A 16,697-nucleotide genomic window follows, 5' to 3' on the forward strand; every position below is an offset into this window, starting at 1 on the left:
ATTTTCAGTGTGCTTCATAATTCTAAGGTGATCAGCACGACGGCAAATCTCTTATATTATAATTCAATTAAATTTAGCAGCATGACAACTTGACTAGACCCTAGATCAATAACCAAGAATGAATTTTTTTATCTCTTAAGAAATCTTTGAGTATAAGAAATGTTATTTTGTAAGATTAAAGAATATTACCTGTCATTATTAATGTGTTAAATCAACATTTTGATTGATACATGCTATTCTTGCCTATTGTAACTCAGTTATCAATTATAGTCTTATGTACTTGAATTTGAGTTAATAATACTAATTAGTTATTCAAACTAATATTAATAAAGCGAGATTTACACCTGAATCTGAATAATTAAACATTAAGCACGTTAACGATTGATCTTCATGTATTAAATACTAATTATTAAAATAATTCTTTGAAAAAGTAAAATACTAACAATTTGAAATGTTATGTAGTTGAGATCATGAATCAATTGAAGCTAGACCACCGTGGAAAATCTGGAAGCACTGGACGGCCGTTTCGTCCTATTGTGGGACTCCTCAGTAGTGCGCATTCACGATCCCACCCCGCCAGATCCGAACCCAGGCCCCACCAGTCTCGCGCACGAGCACTTAAGCACTAGACCACTGAACTGGTCGGCATCCGACGGTGTTAATGTCTAACTTCAACCAATCCAAGAATTTTTTTTAAGAATGATAAATGTTTTTAGGTTAGTATTTTTAATTCGAATTTGTAATCTTGATCTATTGTGAAATGCAATGTACTCAGATTAAAATTAAATACTTTACAACTTATCAATCTTCTATGTACCATACTTTCTTTGAATTATCAACTTATAAACCACAATTAAATAATATGAACTTTAAAGATTATTAAAATTGAACCATATTGTATAAAGTATGCTAAAGTGTACTTTACATTTTAAAGATTATTTTAGATTATAAAATTAAATTTTATCTTTTTATTATATCTTCAAATTAATCTTCTATTCAGAAATGTGATATTTCCATAGTACACCATGAGAAATTGAGTTAATCATGTTATGTAATTATTATATTAACTATATTCATAAGTGAGTCAAACACGTTTTGATACTTATTTACAGTATAAATATTGAAACATTTGTGGGAAACGTTCATGAATTACAAGTCCCTTGATCTTTCATAGATAGAACTCAATTAACCGATTTGAAAACGTTCCCATACATCATAATAGAGAGTAAAATCACTTGGTTACAAACAATATGATCTAATTATTTAGAAAATACCATGTAAACTATCTGGATTCGAACTTTCGTCTTAATTAGAGCAAATAGTTTCACAGTATTTGAGCGCCGAGTTGATATAAGACATTAAATAGGAATAATATATTTCCTAATATATAATTCCTTGAAGAAGCTTGAACCAGATTGCCAGATGAAACGTTGGATTTACTTCAAATTCATTCGTTGAGATTTTACAAATTTATTATTCCTATTTAATATCAGGATTCGTTTGATATAATTACAAGCTGATTGATAATAGGAAGTAGAGAATAGAATACTGTCCTCATTTTACATAATAATCGCTTTAAACACTTTATACAAACGTGTTAATTCAATAATCTTACCTAAGTTGTATGAATAAAGTTACCTCACTAAATCTTATGTAATTCAGATAGTGAGAACTGAATTAAACTACTATACATCATTTTTTGTGTTAATATTCTTTGTATAACGAATCATCATACAAACATTTTAAAACAATAACGATTCTAAAACATGTCTGGTATAGATAATGGAGACATAAACGATGATAAAAATCGTACAAAATTATAAATGAACACTTGTAACTTGAGTATATATATATATATATATGTACATATGCCTGAATATTGAAGTAAAATAAAAACCCAGTTATGTTCATATGTGTAATTGAGATAAAGAAAATTAACTACAAAATTGACAGTTTTTTTGTTTTACTTTCAAAAAATTCATTCTATGAATGTAGTTGCATTAGTTTATTACAGTGATGTTAGACAAAGAATCATTTAAGTGGAATTTTGTAGAATAAAAAACATGTCACATGTTTTATATTGATGTTGATTGTAATCATTATAATTGAATATGAAATTGTTATGTGTAATGATTCATTTAAACAATTATAAACAATTGACAGACATATTTTGTTTTATTTCTTCAAATTTGTACTTTATTTTGTCCTCTTTTCACTGATATGAAACATTATGGTGTATACTATTGATGTCGATAGATATAAAGTAGTATATATTATTAGTTGAAAATGAAATGATTGGAGGCAGAACGTTAAGAAGATTAAAGAAAAGAGAATGAGAACAAAGAATGATTGGTGTGGAAATGAAAAAGCAATGAAGTCTGGGACGATTGATTGACATTTTACAGAAGGAATAGTCAAGTTTGAGACAATTGACTGATATTTTGCAAATGAAGAATTTACTGTGCGATTCTCATATTTTACTAAGATACTCTTTATTTGTGTATTCAAATACATCCGATTATCACCTCTTATGTTCTCGTTCACTACAATATTAACAAACGGCGAGACTATAATTTATGGACGACCTTTGAACGAATCTAATATTACCTTGAGAAATGTTAGCCAATCAGTAAACAGTCAGCATAGAGTAAAAATATATTATACAAAACCAAAAATTAAAGAGGATACGCTTGTTTTATATGATCCAAAAACTTGGCAAAGTTAGAAAAATGTTCAAAGGTTACAAAATCATAATGCATAAGGTAGAGGAACTCATCCATATGTCTCCATAATAGTTGGTCTCTGGAGCCATGATAAGGTCACAAAAACCCTCTCAGCTTGGACCACATAGATTTAACATTGTTTGTGTGTACTCCGGTTGTGTAAGTTTATCATTTTTGTTAGGGATATGTCCCTACAATACTCATACCACTGAACAGCAGAAGCTTCAATAACATCTGCGATTATCGCAGCCAATGTTACTGGTGCTTTTATTATACGGTTCGCAGCAATTATTATAATATGCCTTAGTCTCAATCTGGCTCGAGCGATAAAGGTCCCTATTCCAGTAAACGTCTTCCTTTAACATATATTACATCATTTGTTGTAAGAGCTTAATTGTCGAGTCTTCTCTATAATTATCTGTGAACCGATCTTAAATGAACACCAGCTACTGAAATAGGCGCCATGACCTTGAAATCCCTCAAGCGCTTCTGATTGGCTCGTCCATAAATTACAGTCTCGCCTAACAAACTGTTCAAAAAATCATTCGATTCGTGTGATACTTACTGATTCCCACCCAAAAAAATATTCGACATTTTAGTATTTATTCTATACAATTATGGTAACTTTAAGTTAAACATTATTATTTTAATTTGATCGAGTTATTTATTTATTATTTTTTGACATTTATTCAATATTTTATTGATCATACTTATTTCAGGAAGGACATTGTTTCTGATTGTTGCATTTTCTGGGTTTGAATTTATGAAAGCGATCGATATATGATCTCTTATAGTAAACATAGAAGATATAGACTAATTTATTTGTAATGATATAAGAAGTCCATATCAAAGAACTTGTGGTATTTATCAGGAGGGGGTTTTGTGGAGATTTTAATAATTTTATAGTTGAAATCATGAGCCAATTGAAGTTAGACCACCATAGAAAACCTGGAAGCACTGGGCGGCCGATTTGTCCAACTCCGGGATTTTTCAGCAGTGCGCATCCATGATCCTACACACAGAATTTGAATCCAGGACCTATCAGACTCGCACACGAGCACTTAGCGTCTAGACTACTGAGCTAACAGGCAACGGTGGCAATGTCTAGCTTCAACCAATCTACGAAATTGAGCAACCGTCCACCACTGGCTACTGCTTCTCACTGCTGAGGGGTCCCATAATAGAACGAAACGACCGTCTAGTGCTTTCGGGTTTACCATGGTGGTCTAGCTTCAATTGATTCATGATTTCAACTCAAAATGTCTATCATAGATTTCAACTTACAATCATGTGTGAGGTATTAAACTATTATGAAATGTTTATGGGAGGTATTTCAAGTAATCTAGCGACAGAAAATTAATCAATATTCAGGAAAAAGATAAAGGTATGTTTGAATAAAAAAGTACATGCAGAGAATAGCGCAATTCAATTCTGTAAAAATATCTTTATTTTGTTAACTAAAACACTGAAAAATGTAGGATAGATTTTAATGACAGGAGGTTTTACTCCTTTTGGACCATATGATGATTGTTATTGTAATTATACATGCCGCCAATCGTTGTATATAATAATCTACTAAAATCGCGTTAGTCAATAACATAATTAAATAAGTCAAATACGAGAATAAAGTTTTGAATACGTATATTTCATACACTTGTTAATCGGAAAGTGAGGCAAAACAAAGTGACGCTCAATAGAGAAGGCGAGTTAACCGACTTGATATAATCAAGTGTGAATCGATATTTATAGTCCAACAAAAACAAGTTACAGATATGTGATGAATAGGATAAGAAATGCATACACATACGCTCATATGAAAATAGTCAAGGTTGATATGGGAATAATTAAGGTCAAAATGTGACACAAGATGAATGAATAGATTGGTCTGTCCGGAAGCTAGAATAAGCTATATGGGCTTGACATAGTAACCGTCACTACAAGATAAAGTTTTAAATATTTTGATATGTATACTACTAGTTATCTACAAGTTGACGAATGAAAAGTCGTAAAAATCTTTTAGTTGGCATTACCAAAACAGATAGTATTTGTATATGATAAGTCATTATTTCATTCACTATCTTTTGGAGATAATATTGAACGATGAAACAGAGAGTGTAAATTCTTCAACATGCTGATGTATGTCTATTTATGCCAATAAAGGAATGGATTCAGAAAACAGTTTAAATGAAGTAAATGATACAATTAGTAAATCATCAATAAACATCTGAACGACATCATATGAACTTTGTTTCCTCATGAGTATACCTCATCTGGTTTATCAGAACTGTAGCATAAAAGATTGATGAATGCAACATAAAACATATATTTAAAAAGGTTAGAGGAATGAAGAGTATCTAGTTAACGTGAGAAATTATTCTGATTTGTTCTCGTAAGTATTATTTCAGCAAAAGTTTTACAACAAAATCTAGTTTCATAAGCAAAGATGGACAGTGGCTGGCAGTGGAATACAGGACGCGCGTTTCTTCCTTTTTGAGACTCGTCAGCTGGATGTACCTGCATCTGAGTCGATGTTCGTTCCGGGACTCGAACCCAGTCCTGTTGAGTCCCAGAGTGAACATCAACCATGAGATGCAGGTACATTTAGCTAATGAGTCTCAAACAAACAATACCAAGGGACTTCAAAATATATTTTGATTTCAAGAGTTTAATAAACAAAAAAACTTTGTACTTATGCGACTATAACAGATTCACTAAGATCCATTACACTTACTTGAGATGTATACCCGTTTTATCAATATATATTCGGGTCGACAATACAGCTTCAGTGGATTTTAGTGATACTAATATAGAGTTTATGAAGTTTAATAAATTAATCTCCCTTAAGTACACAACAGATTATAATCTAACTTGCACGCAACTTCGATTCACATGAAACAGTATAAATACACGAATATATAAATTAACAAGTATAATTTGGTTTAGCTAGCATGTCTGAGCAGTAAAAAAGTATGTGGCAGCAATTCAAAATGACCATTAGAACTACCATCAACCAAAATAATTGATCTTCCGTAATTTTTATTCTTAAAATTTACCAAAGAAAAAATATATATCTAAAATGAACATTTTGTTTTTGATAAAATGTATGGATATTTGAGCTTAACGGTAAATTAAACATTTTTCATAGTTGAATTCATGAGTCCATTGAAGCTAGACCATCGTAGAAAACCTGGAAGCACTGGACGGCCGATTTGTCCTACTCCGGGACTCTTCAGTAGTGTGCATCCACGGGATTCGAACCAAGGACTTATCAGTTTCGCACACGAGCGCTTAACCTCTAGACTACTAAGTCAGCATTCAACGGTGTTAATGTCTAACTTCAACCAATCCACGAACTTGAACAACCGTCCACCACTGTCTTCAGTAAGTTACTATCTCACAACAGACCCGGTTGAACTTCACTGGTCACAGTTTCCCACTTCTGAGGGGTCCCATAATAGGACGAATCGACCGTCCAGTGCTTCCAAGTGTTCTAGTCTAGTGGTGGTCTAGTTTCAATTAATTCATGATCTCAACTATTCAAATATTGTTACATAAATTATATTTTTTCCAGACAGACAATGATATTTATTGCTTTCATGTTAACAATGTGATCATATGACTATTAGACATAGCTAATAGACATTAAAATGAATAAAAACAAAATTTGTCAAATATAGATTATTTATTTACAAATAATTAAATTAGATTATTCCAGATCAGGATAGTTTGTTTTGTTTTGTTTTGATATTTATTTATCACGTTTTAGATTTTATAGATTTTAATAGAATATGTAAACAAAATTTATTTAACATATATGATTGAAATCAACTGAACTAGTCAAAATAATATATATATATACACATGATTTTAAGTAAGATAGTAGTATAAATTAGATGATTAGTATTTTGATGGAGTTTTGTTCTCTGAGCTGGATGGTTTGGTCGTGGAGCTTTCATCGTCCTTCTGAACAACATCATCAGCACAAACTTTGGGTAGATGATTAGTAATTTAAATAATAATTAATAAATAATTTTTTAATATCAGAAGGGGTTTTGTGGATATTATAGTCATTTTAATAGTTGAGACCATGAGGAATCCCATAATAGGACAAAAACGGTTGTCCAGTGCTTCCAGGTTTTGTATGATGGTCTAGCTTCAATTGATTCATGATCTCAACTATTAAAATTTTTAATAGCTGAGAGAATTTAAAAAGTTTCTATTTTGAATCTACAAAGTAAAATAAGAGAAATAGTAACTATGATAATAACATAAATAGTTTTATTTAAAAGTTAGATACTACTGATATTATGTATTATTTATTTAAATTAAATAATATGAATACAGAAACTATAATGTGTATATTCAAAAGATACTTATCTTATGGAGATCATTTATTTTGATAAGAAACGGTATATATGTACAGTCGAATGTACGTGAGCAATATCAAATATACTCTTAATGATTATCATTACAAATGGATAGTATTTCTCTAACCAGATTATATATGATATAACATGATGAATTCAAAATTCAATCAAATTAAACCAATCATAATTCAAATCGATAAACAACTGTAAAAATGTTACAATTCTTTACAATCGATTTATTTCTAGATAACCATAGAAACTAAATAAAAAATTTCAATGATCATTCTTTTCAAACTTATGTTTTTCAATGATAAATAAGAAGGGGTTTTGTGGAGATTTAGTATTTTCATAGTTAAAAGCTTGAGTCAATTGAAGCTAGACCACCAAGGAGAACCTGGAAGCACTGGAAGGCCATTTCATCTTATTGTGGGACTCCTCAGCAGTGCGCATCCACGACCTTCCCTCGCGTGATTCGAACCCAGGACCTACCAGTCTCGCGCCAGAGCACTTAACCGATAGATCACTGAGCCGGCATCCCATAGTGTCTATGTCTAACTTCAACCAATCCACGACATTGAGCAACCTTTCACCAATTGTCTTCAATGAGTTGATATCACACAACAGACGTGGTTTGAACTCCACTGGTCACTGCTTCTCACTAGAACTCCTGGATTTACCTCCCGAATCTCGCGAGGCGAAGTCATAGATAAGCACTGCTGAGGAGTCCCACAATTGAACGAAATGGCCGTCCAGTGATTCCAGGTTTTCCTCGGTGGTCTAGCTTTAATTGACTCATGCTTTTAACTATGAAAATGATAAATAAATTTAATGAAAGATATTGAATTAGGATTTTTTCTTTCATATAATATTTTCTCCCTAAATATAACAGTACTGGTTTAAAAATAAAGAAAAGAAAAAAAACGAAATCACCTAAAACTATACAGTTTTTTTTAAAAAAAATATTCACATGAAAAAATTTGATTTTTTTTGTTATTTAAAAATATTGTGAAAAACAAAAACAAAAAAAGAAAAAAAAACGGAAAAATTCAAATTTCTTTGTTATTGTTCATTATTCAATATTAGTAAATATTGATTATTTGTTTATGTAAACAACAACAAAATGTAATTGTATCAAATAAAATCAATTATAAAAATTTACATTTTTTAATTTATTTATGTTAAATAAAATATTTAAAAAAATAGAATAAAAAAATTAAATTTATTGTCAGAAGGCGATTTTATGTAGATTTTAGTAATTTTATATAGTTGAAATCATGAATTAATTGAAGCTGGACCACCATAGAAAACCTGGAAGTACTGGATGGCTGTTTCCTTCTATTATGAGACTCTTCAGTAGGTTTTCTATAGTGGTCTGGCTTCAATTGACTTATGAATTTAACTATAAAAATACTAAAATCTCTACTAAACCCCTTCTGATAATAATCATATTCTCACTAATGACTGACTTCAAGATGTATTTCATGAAGTTCTAGTGAGAAGCAGTGACCAGTGGAGTTCAAACGGGTCTGTTGTGAGATCATGTTTTACTGAAGACAATGGTGGATGGTTGCTCAATTTCGTGGATTGGTTGAAGTTAGACATTGACACTGTTGAATGCTGACTTAGTGGTCTAGTGGTTAAGCGCTGGTGTGCGAAAATGATAGGTCTTGGGTTCGAATCTCGTGAGGCTGGATCATGAATGCTCACTGATGAGGAGTCCCAGAGTAGGACAAAACGACCATCCAGTGCTTCCAGGTTTTTCACCGTGGTCTAGCTTCAATTCACTCATGATTTAAATAAATTTGTTATTCGAAATTCAATCACTGATTTAGTTTAAATAAAATAACATTTTGTAATCAATATATTGTTTATATATTTTAAATTTTAAATATATGATATTTAAGGGGGAATTGGTTTCACTTTAAGAAAGTATTCTTTACTGGTATTTATTTACGATTGATGTTAATCTTTAGTTTGATATCAACAGATGATGAATATCATGTTTTATTTTGATTGAAATGATTTACTTTTTCTGAAGTATATATAAAAACATTTTTAACACTTTGAATATTTTATATGGGGTTTATGTTATATTTAGAGCTTTTGATTCTTGCTATGTTGCCTACTACCAGACTACTTGAAAGATCAAACCTGCAACGTCGCAAGACAGAAGACCAGTAAGTAGGAATGTTATTCCTAACACAGTGTCAAATATAGTACAGAAATCTCATGTATTTATAGTTTTTGGCTGAAAGTAAATCATCATTTCGGACATCCTATAGGCACATAAGAGATCCTTCTTATTCATCCAATAGGGAAGCTACACGTCGACACTCTCGAATGTTCCTCAAGCGGTGATTGGATGGAATGTCTTCGACTATTTCTGAGCTCCTTGAGTTTGCCAAAGAGCCATCCTTACAGTTTACAATTATTATACAAAACAAATTGCGGGTTGTAATCATATCATATAACTTCAACCCAATGATTTCAATGAATAAAGGTTCATTGTGAGAACCGAAGGTTCCAGGTTCAGTCGTTGGCAAGCTTATGGGTGCTCATTGTTGAAGGATCCTATCATAGGAAGGAAATGGTTATTCGGTGCTCCTTGGCTTTCACTGATATTATAACTGAGATCAGTCTGTGAAGAGTGTAGCCTACAAATACAAGACAATATGAAATCTGGTCATTTTATATTTAATTATGTATAAGATTTTCAAATCAATTCGCTTTAAACTGTTTCTCAAATGTCTTCATTTATTGAATGTAATGTTCAAAATTATACCGATAAATAATGTTCGACTAAATCAAATAACTTCATGATTTCAAATATTTCGTTTTGAGCTAGTCATGGAATCGAAGAAAGAATATGTTCTGTAAGGGATAAAATAATGTAGAGTGAATGTATATGAATGACTATTTTGAGAAACGTGATGAGAGTGTGTCAAGTACTTCTTTGATATAAGGAAAGACGTACTTATAATTTTGATTGATATTGTTCTAGAAATCCGAATTCGTGTCCCCCCATTGATGCGATTAGAAAAAACATTTTCATTGAGCATTTGTGGCCTTGACCGTGTTTTTTTGTAAAATTATATCTATAATCCGTCACTAAATCTCAACTATCCACTAAGTTTTCAGTATGAGAAATAAGTTAAGCGATCTATCATTTTGATACACATGTTTTCAAAAAAAGATATTGAGGGGGAGCACAATAGTCTTGAGAATTCTATTAGTTTCTACATTTAAAACTCTGTAACGATCTTTTTATAATTCCTGTGTATAAGCAAATAGCATGTTAGATGCTTTACAGATAAGATACTTAAACAGACAAAGTAAACAAAATATAACATGATATATTAAATTATTATTTCTACAGATAATATTTTATAATAAGCAGAAGCAATGTCAGAAAAACATAGGGGTGACATGACCGGTAGAAAGAAAAATAAGAGAGATGAGATCATAAACTTTGTCTTTTATGTTTGGGTACACTGTAGAGTCAAATATTTAATCTTTCACGATAAGACAATTTAGTAACTTTTAAAAACATATCAAACTGACAAACACTACTCTATCTACACTAGACGAATGTAAATTTTATCCATCGAAGCGAACACAATGTAAAACAGCTCAGGTGATTATTTGAAGTGGTTTATCATTAATACTGGAGTTGTAATAACTCAGAAGTAGCACAATTATGGACGCTGATTACTAACTGATTAGGTATTTACTGATTAGCTCACGAGTTCTTGGACTTTGAAATGATTTTATATATACATATTTATGACTGTAATTGATTTCTTCAGGCAGGAATTTCATAACTTAAGAACACGCGTTAATTAGAGTATAGTCGTTAGGAAAGTCAAAGGGAGACGGTAAAATTAGAAAGCTTGATTATTTCCAAGTTTTATTCAGAAAAGTCAAGTCCGAAGTGTTTAAAAGTTCTTACTCAAACTGAAGTATTTATATACATAGCTCTCACGACTTCATTAAACTTACCAGAGGGAAATTGAAAGCAAATCTAAGATCAAGAAACATAATGGCTGTTGGGATATGATGTATACAGTGGTATTCAGTAATTTAGCCGACACTGTATTTTTTGATAAAAAGAGGCCAAATCTAACCTGCTATGTAGCGAATCATTTTGTAAATATTTAGCCATTACTTAGCAAATATTGTGTAGGAGATTTCCTTGCACATAACATGAACCATTTTTAAAAATAACATGGTCCAATCAAATTTTCTACATTTTCTAGAGCAATCTGTTTAGTTGTAAGCAAAAATGGATAGTGGCTAGCAGTGGAATCCAGTACACGCGTTTCGTCCTATTTGGTACTCGTCAGCTGGATGTACCTGCATCTCAGAGTTGATGTTCACTCTGGGATTCGAACCCAGTACCTTTCACTTCAAACGCCATCGCGTTATCCACTCAGCTACTGAGTCCTGATAGCCACTTGCTTGTTCAATGGGGTGATTCAATGAGAAGATTCTAACAAACAATACTAAGTGAATTTAACCTGTTTAGTTATTTGACCAAAGTTTCAAGATATTAAAAGTGCACTAATATTAGCTTTCGTTGGATGGAATGCTTCGTGATAATTGAGAGCTTTATTTTTACCTGAAACCTTCATTACTCAAATTTGAATCAATGCCTAAAGATGATCAAACATAGATCAGTTTCTTGAATGAATAATCCCTAGTACGGACTGTTTCGCTCGATATATTTTGTTCATTCTTGATTCAAATAATTAACATTATCCAGTTTTCCTCCATTTGACCTTTTTCGTGACTAATTCATATTACTTAAATGTTTAAAATCTTATCATTTTACTAATTAACATTCACATGAATATTCCAGGTACTTTTATTAATTTGAAAAAAATATCGGTTCAAATTGTAACTATACATTTTTAGGAATCATTTACTGAATAATGAATAGCTTACTATATGCAATGATTAGATATATATTTGATTTGATTTTAGAACAGTGTAGAACTTTATATTCACTTAGTGTTGTTTACTTGTATCTCCCCATTGTTATTTAGGACTTCAATTGATCAGTCTCTTATTGGCATATGTGCATCCTGTGCGGACTGCCTCGATATTATCTTAAGTCACGAGCCTTACAAGCGAAGATGGATGATGGCTATCAGTGGGATTCAGGATGCGAGTTTCGTCCTATTTGGGACTCTTCAGCTGTGTTAAATTTTATATTAAACTAATAATTTACAACTATACTTTTCAATACATGATACATGGTATGATAAAAGACAGTAATTACTGTAGTTCATCTATTTCATTAGAGAATATGTAACAAAGTACTTACTTGAAAGTTAGTCAAGAGATCAATAGTTACATGTCTTTTAGCTAATATTTTCATTTTCGGTATTTCTAAATCTTGTCTAATTCAAAGGGACATATGGAATATATTAATGATAATAATTACTATTATAAGCAAAGATGGATAGTGGCTAGCAGTGGAATCCGAGTGGATAACGCGATGGCGTTTGAAGCGAGGGTACTGGGTTCGAGTCCCAGAGTGAACATCAACAAATCCTGGCTACCCTCGTATATAATTATCAACTTAAATCGTGTTAATGAATAACCGAATTAAATAAGTCGAATACGAGAATGAAGTTTTGAATACGTATATTTCATACACTTGTTAATCGGAAAGTGAGGCAAAACAAAGTGACGCTCAATAGAGAAGGCGAGTTAACCGACTTGATATAATCAAGTGTGAATCGATATTTATAGTCCAACAAAAACAAGTTACAGATATGTGATGAATAGGATAAGAAATGCATACACATACGCTCGTATGAAAACAGTCAAGGTTGATATGCTAATAATTAACATAGTCAAAATGTAATTTGAGAAGAATGAATAGATTGGTTTGTCCGGAAGCTAGATTAAGCTACGTGGGCTTAACATAGCAACCAACACTACAGAGTAGGAATGTTATCGTTATCACTACGCTAAAACTGCAATAAAAATCACAAAAAATAACTTCTGTCGCATTACAAAAGAAAGATTTTAAGGTTTATTGTAATACAAAAACATGGTTCAAACGATTTATGCATCACTATTTAATTCGTATAATTGAATTCTTCTAACAAGTAAATTGTCTACAAGTCGGTGCTTCTTTATTCTATAATTTTAAAACGAATTAAAATGAAATACACATCACCTGTTATTTTCATTTACATACATGTTTGTTCTGAAGCTTTCTATGAAATGGTTCCTAATTCTCATCGTTTATATTTGTGAATTCACAGGATGGTATTAGATTTATATAAAGTTTAATACAAATACATTCAAACAATTCACTAGTTATTTGTTTGTTGGTATCCTCCCATTGTTGTTTAAGACTGCAATTGATCAGTCTCTTATTAGCATATGTGCATCCTGTACAAACTGCTTCGATATTGCCTGAAGTCACAAGCTTTTTAAGCAAAGATGGATGATGGTTACTAATGGAATCCAGGATGTGTGTTTCATTCTATTTAGCATTCGTCTTTGGCGTTTGAAGCGAACGGTACTGCTTTCGAGTTCCAGAGTGAGCATCAACTGTGGGATGCAGATACATCCAGCTGACAAGTCGCAAATAAGATGAAACGCGCATCTTGGATTACACTTCTAGCCATCATCCATCTTTGCTTACATTTAAACAAGTTAAAAGAAAACGACACATTTTAATACATCATCATTCAGTTAGTTGTTTTATAAATAAGCTACTAACATTTGTGAATAGATTTTTCACACAGACTAAGTAAAATACAAAATATTTTTGTATTATAAAATGTCTTGCTGTGTAAATGATTAAATACTTTTATAAATGTGATTCTATATATAGATCTTATTAGTATACTTTATTGATGGATTATAAGCTAAATTGAATTCCTAGAGTATTCTTTACCTTGAATCATGTCAAGATTCTTGGGTTATAGTTTAGTATTTGAATGAAAAACTGAAAATATGTAAGATTTTATCGTTTACTAAGAGTATAGATTGAAAAGATTCTTTAAAATATACATACACTTAAAATATTTAGTAAATAGAACTTAATGGTATTTAGTTTTTGTACCCGATATTTTCTTGTTTAGTTTTTGGATTGAATAATACTGGATTACACTTTACAACTTCAGTTAGATCATAATATTTACAGTTTGTATCTAATTTATATGACGTGCGATGGTTGATATGTTTTTTAAAAGTTGGATTCATGAGTCGATTAAAGCTAGACCACCTTGGAATACCTGGAAGCGCTGGACGGCCGTTTCGTCATAGTATAATACTCCTCAGTGGCCTAGAGGTTCAGCGTTCGAGCACGAGACCGAAGGTCCTGGATTCGAACCCCACGTTCAGGATAGTGGATGCGCACTGCTGAGGAGTCCAATACTAGGACGAAACGGGTGTCCAGTGCTTCCGGGCATTCCAAGGTGGTCTATCCATAGTCGACTCATGAATCCAAATATTAAATTACTACAATTTCCACAAAACCTCTTTCTGATAATTATATGTTTTTAATAGTTCCTCGTTAAATGTTAATCCGTAATGTAAAATATCTTCGAATTAATCATTTTGTAGCTATCCAATAAATCAGTGTCGGTGACTTTTTCGAAAGTTATATATATGTATACATACATATACCTATAAAAACAGCGATTCATCTATTTTTAGCTTTCGTTGTTGTTGTCGAACATGTACGTTTATATTTGTCCACTGTAATAATTCAAGTATATGTGTTAGAAGATATTTTCCGAGATAGTGCAATCTATATTTACATGTTTTTCTAAGTCTTAAAATAGACACAGGTTACTTTATGTATTCTAACAATACTATCTATATGATCTATGAAGACAGTTTCAAAATTTATCAAATTTCATTTTACTAAAATCATTGAGAATATCTCATACAGTTTACTTAATAAATTCAATATATCCTAGACTGTGTATTTCTTTTTTATTTCTGTCTAGAAAAACAGCTTGTCCGTTCTTACGATTAAAGAAAGAACAACAAAGATCGTTAACATACATAATTGGCTGTGCAATACAACGTACACCGGTAAAATTATAATAAATCACGTATTGTCTGACCACTAGTTTCTTTTGTTAAGATACAATATAACAGTTTTTTTTGGATGTCAGACAATCCATTGGGGTCTGACATTCAATACAGCATAGGTATATTTAAATTAGTTATTCATGAAAGTTAATTTATATTTTAAATATCCAAGTAGTAGACCATCATGTATTTGTGGTTACTTTTGTTATGTTGTAAATGACAAGGCTGTTTGTTGGATACCAAAGCATATTGATCGTAATCATAAGGTTTTATTAAAATCAGGAACCATTTGGAGATTGTTGTGATTTGAATGTTTACTCATGTTATCAAATACTTACTCCAACAAATACAATCGAAAATCTAAAATAACAACATAATTCGTCTTTAATTCTAGAGGATTAAAAAACTTGAACATTCTCAAGTTGATTCAATATCTAAACGCTTAAAACATAAATTGAGAAACATAAAAATCTTAAATGTGCTGTTTCACCATTACTGATCGATGTTAAGATACAATAGAAGGTTTTATAGAAACGGTGTTTATTCAAAAATATTTCATTAAGCTATGTAGTACTCCTATAGAGATTTAGCAATTGAAAGGCACCAGATAACAGTAAACATTTCTCATATTACATTAGAAAAATTTAGTATTACACGCACATATAATATCGCATGATATCTAACTTGAAACCTTTAATCCATTTAATTATTTGCCGCCCGTTCACACTCTTGACTACAGTATAACACAGCACAAACACAATCCAATTATATCATTTGGTGACAGATTCTCGATATAGTTACCTTTAACAGGTCAAAGTTTTACACTAGAACACTCAAACATTCATTCTGACACTAAATACTAATAAACACACCTCTATTATTTGATCAAGTTAAGACGAAATAAATATTCAACGATTCTTGATCTTTAACTATTCCCCTGATAGATGAATTTGTGATGAAAAATTATCTAAAAAAAGGGCAAAATGTTGAGTATTGATTAAAAATCCACTTGTAAATTAATCTCTATTACCACCATTAGAACTTGTAACCTGAAAACATTGATTTCAATCTATTTACATTGCTAAACAAAATAATCGGATAACTATAATCCCCCCCCGGAAAAAATTCTTTTTTTTAATTGGAGTTAGAGATAAAAAAGGCTAGATATTTTAAAATTACAAATATGAATTAGGTCAATTATTAAAGCAGTTTATATATATTCGATGAAACATTTATAAATTTAAATAGAAGTGAATATTCAATGTTATTGCTAAATTAGTTTATTTACTTCAAAATTAGATTTGTTTAAACCTAACTACATTTCAGTTTACATATTTTAGAGACTTCTGTCACCGAATTGAAAGTTAAATGATTATCAGATTAATTACTATGGTATTTCTTAACGGATTTTCTCAGTTTCATGGTAGATATTGTGAACTTAGTTAAACAACCGGAAACCAGGAAAGATTGGGCAGCTGTTTTATATCACCATGGGATTTTTCAGTAGTTTGCTGCCAGTGACCGAATCAAAAAGTCTCGA

At 31.2% G+C, this 16,697-nt stretch overlaps 1 non-coding gene across 1 annotated transcript; it reads right to left on the bottom strand.

Annotated features, from left to right (window-relative positions):
* Nucleotides 1–11,463: 11,463 nt before the first annotated feature.
* Smp_tRNA_02398_Gln_TTG.1.1 lies at nucleotides 11,464–11,530 on the bottom strand. Its single transcript has one exon. It is a non-coding gene (tRNA).
* Between the last annotated feature and the right edge of the window lie 5,167 nt (nucleotides 11,531–16,697).

The sequence above is a fragment of the Schistosoma mansoni genome, chromosome 1 (assembly GCF_000237925.1).
Source record: "Schistosoma mansoni strain Puerto Rico chromosome 1, complete genome".
In the NCBI taxonomy this organism is placed as follows: Eukaryota; Metazoa; Platyhelminthes; class Trematoda; order Strigeidida; family Schistosomatidae; genus Schistosoma; species Schistosoma mansoni.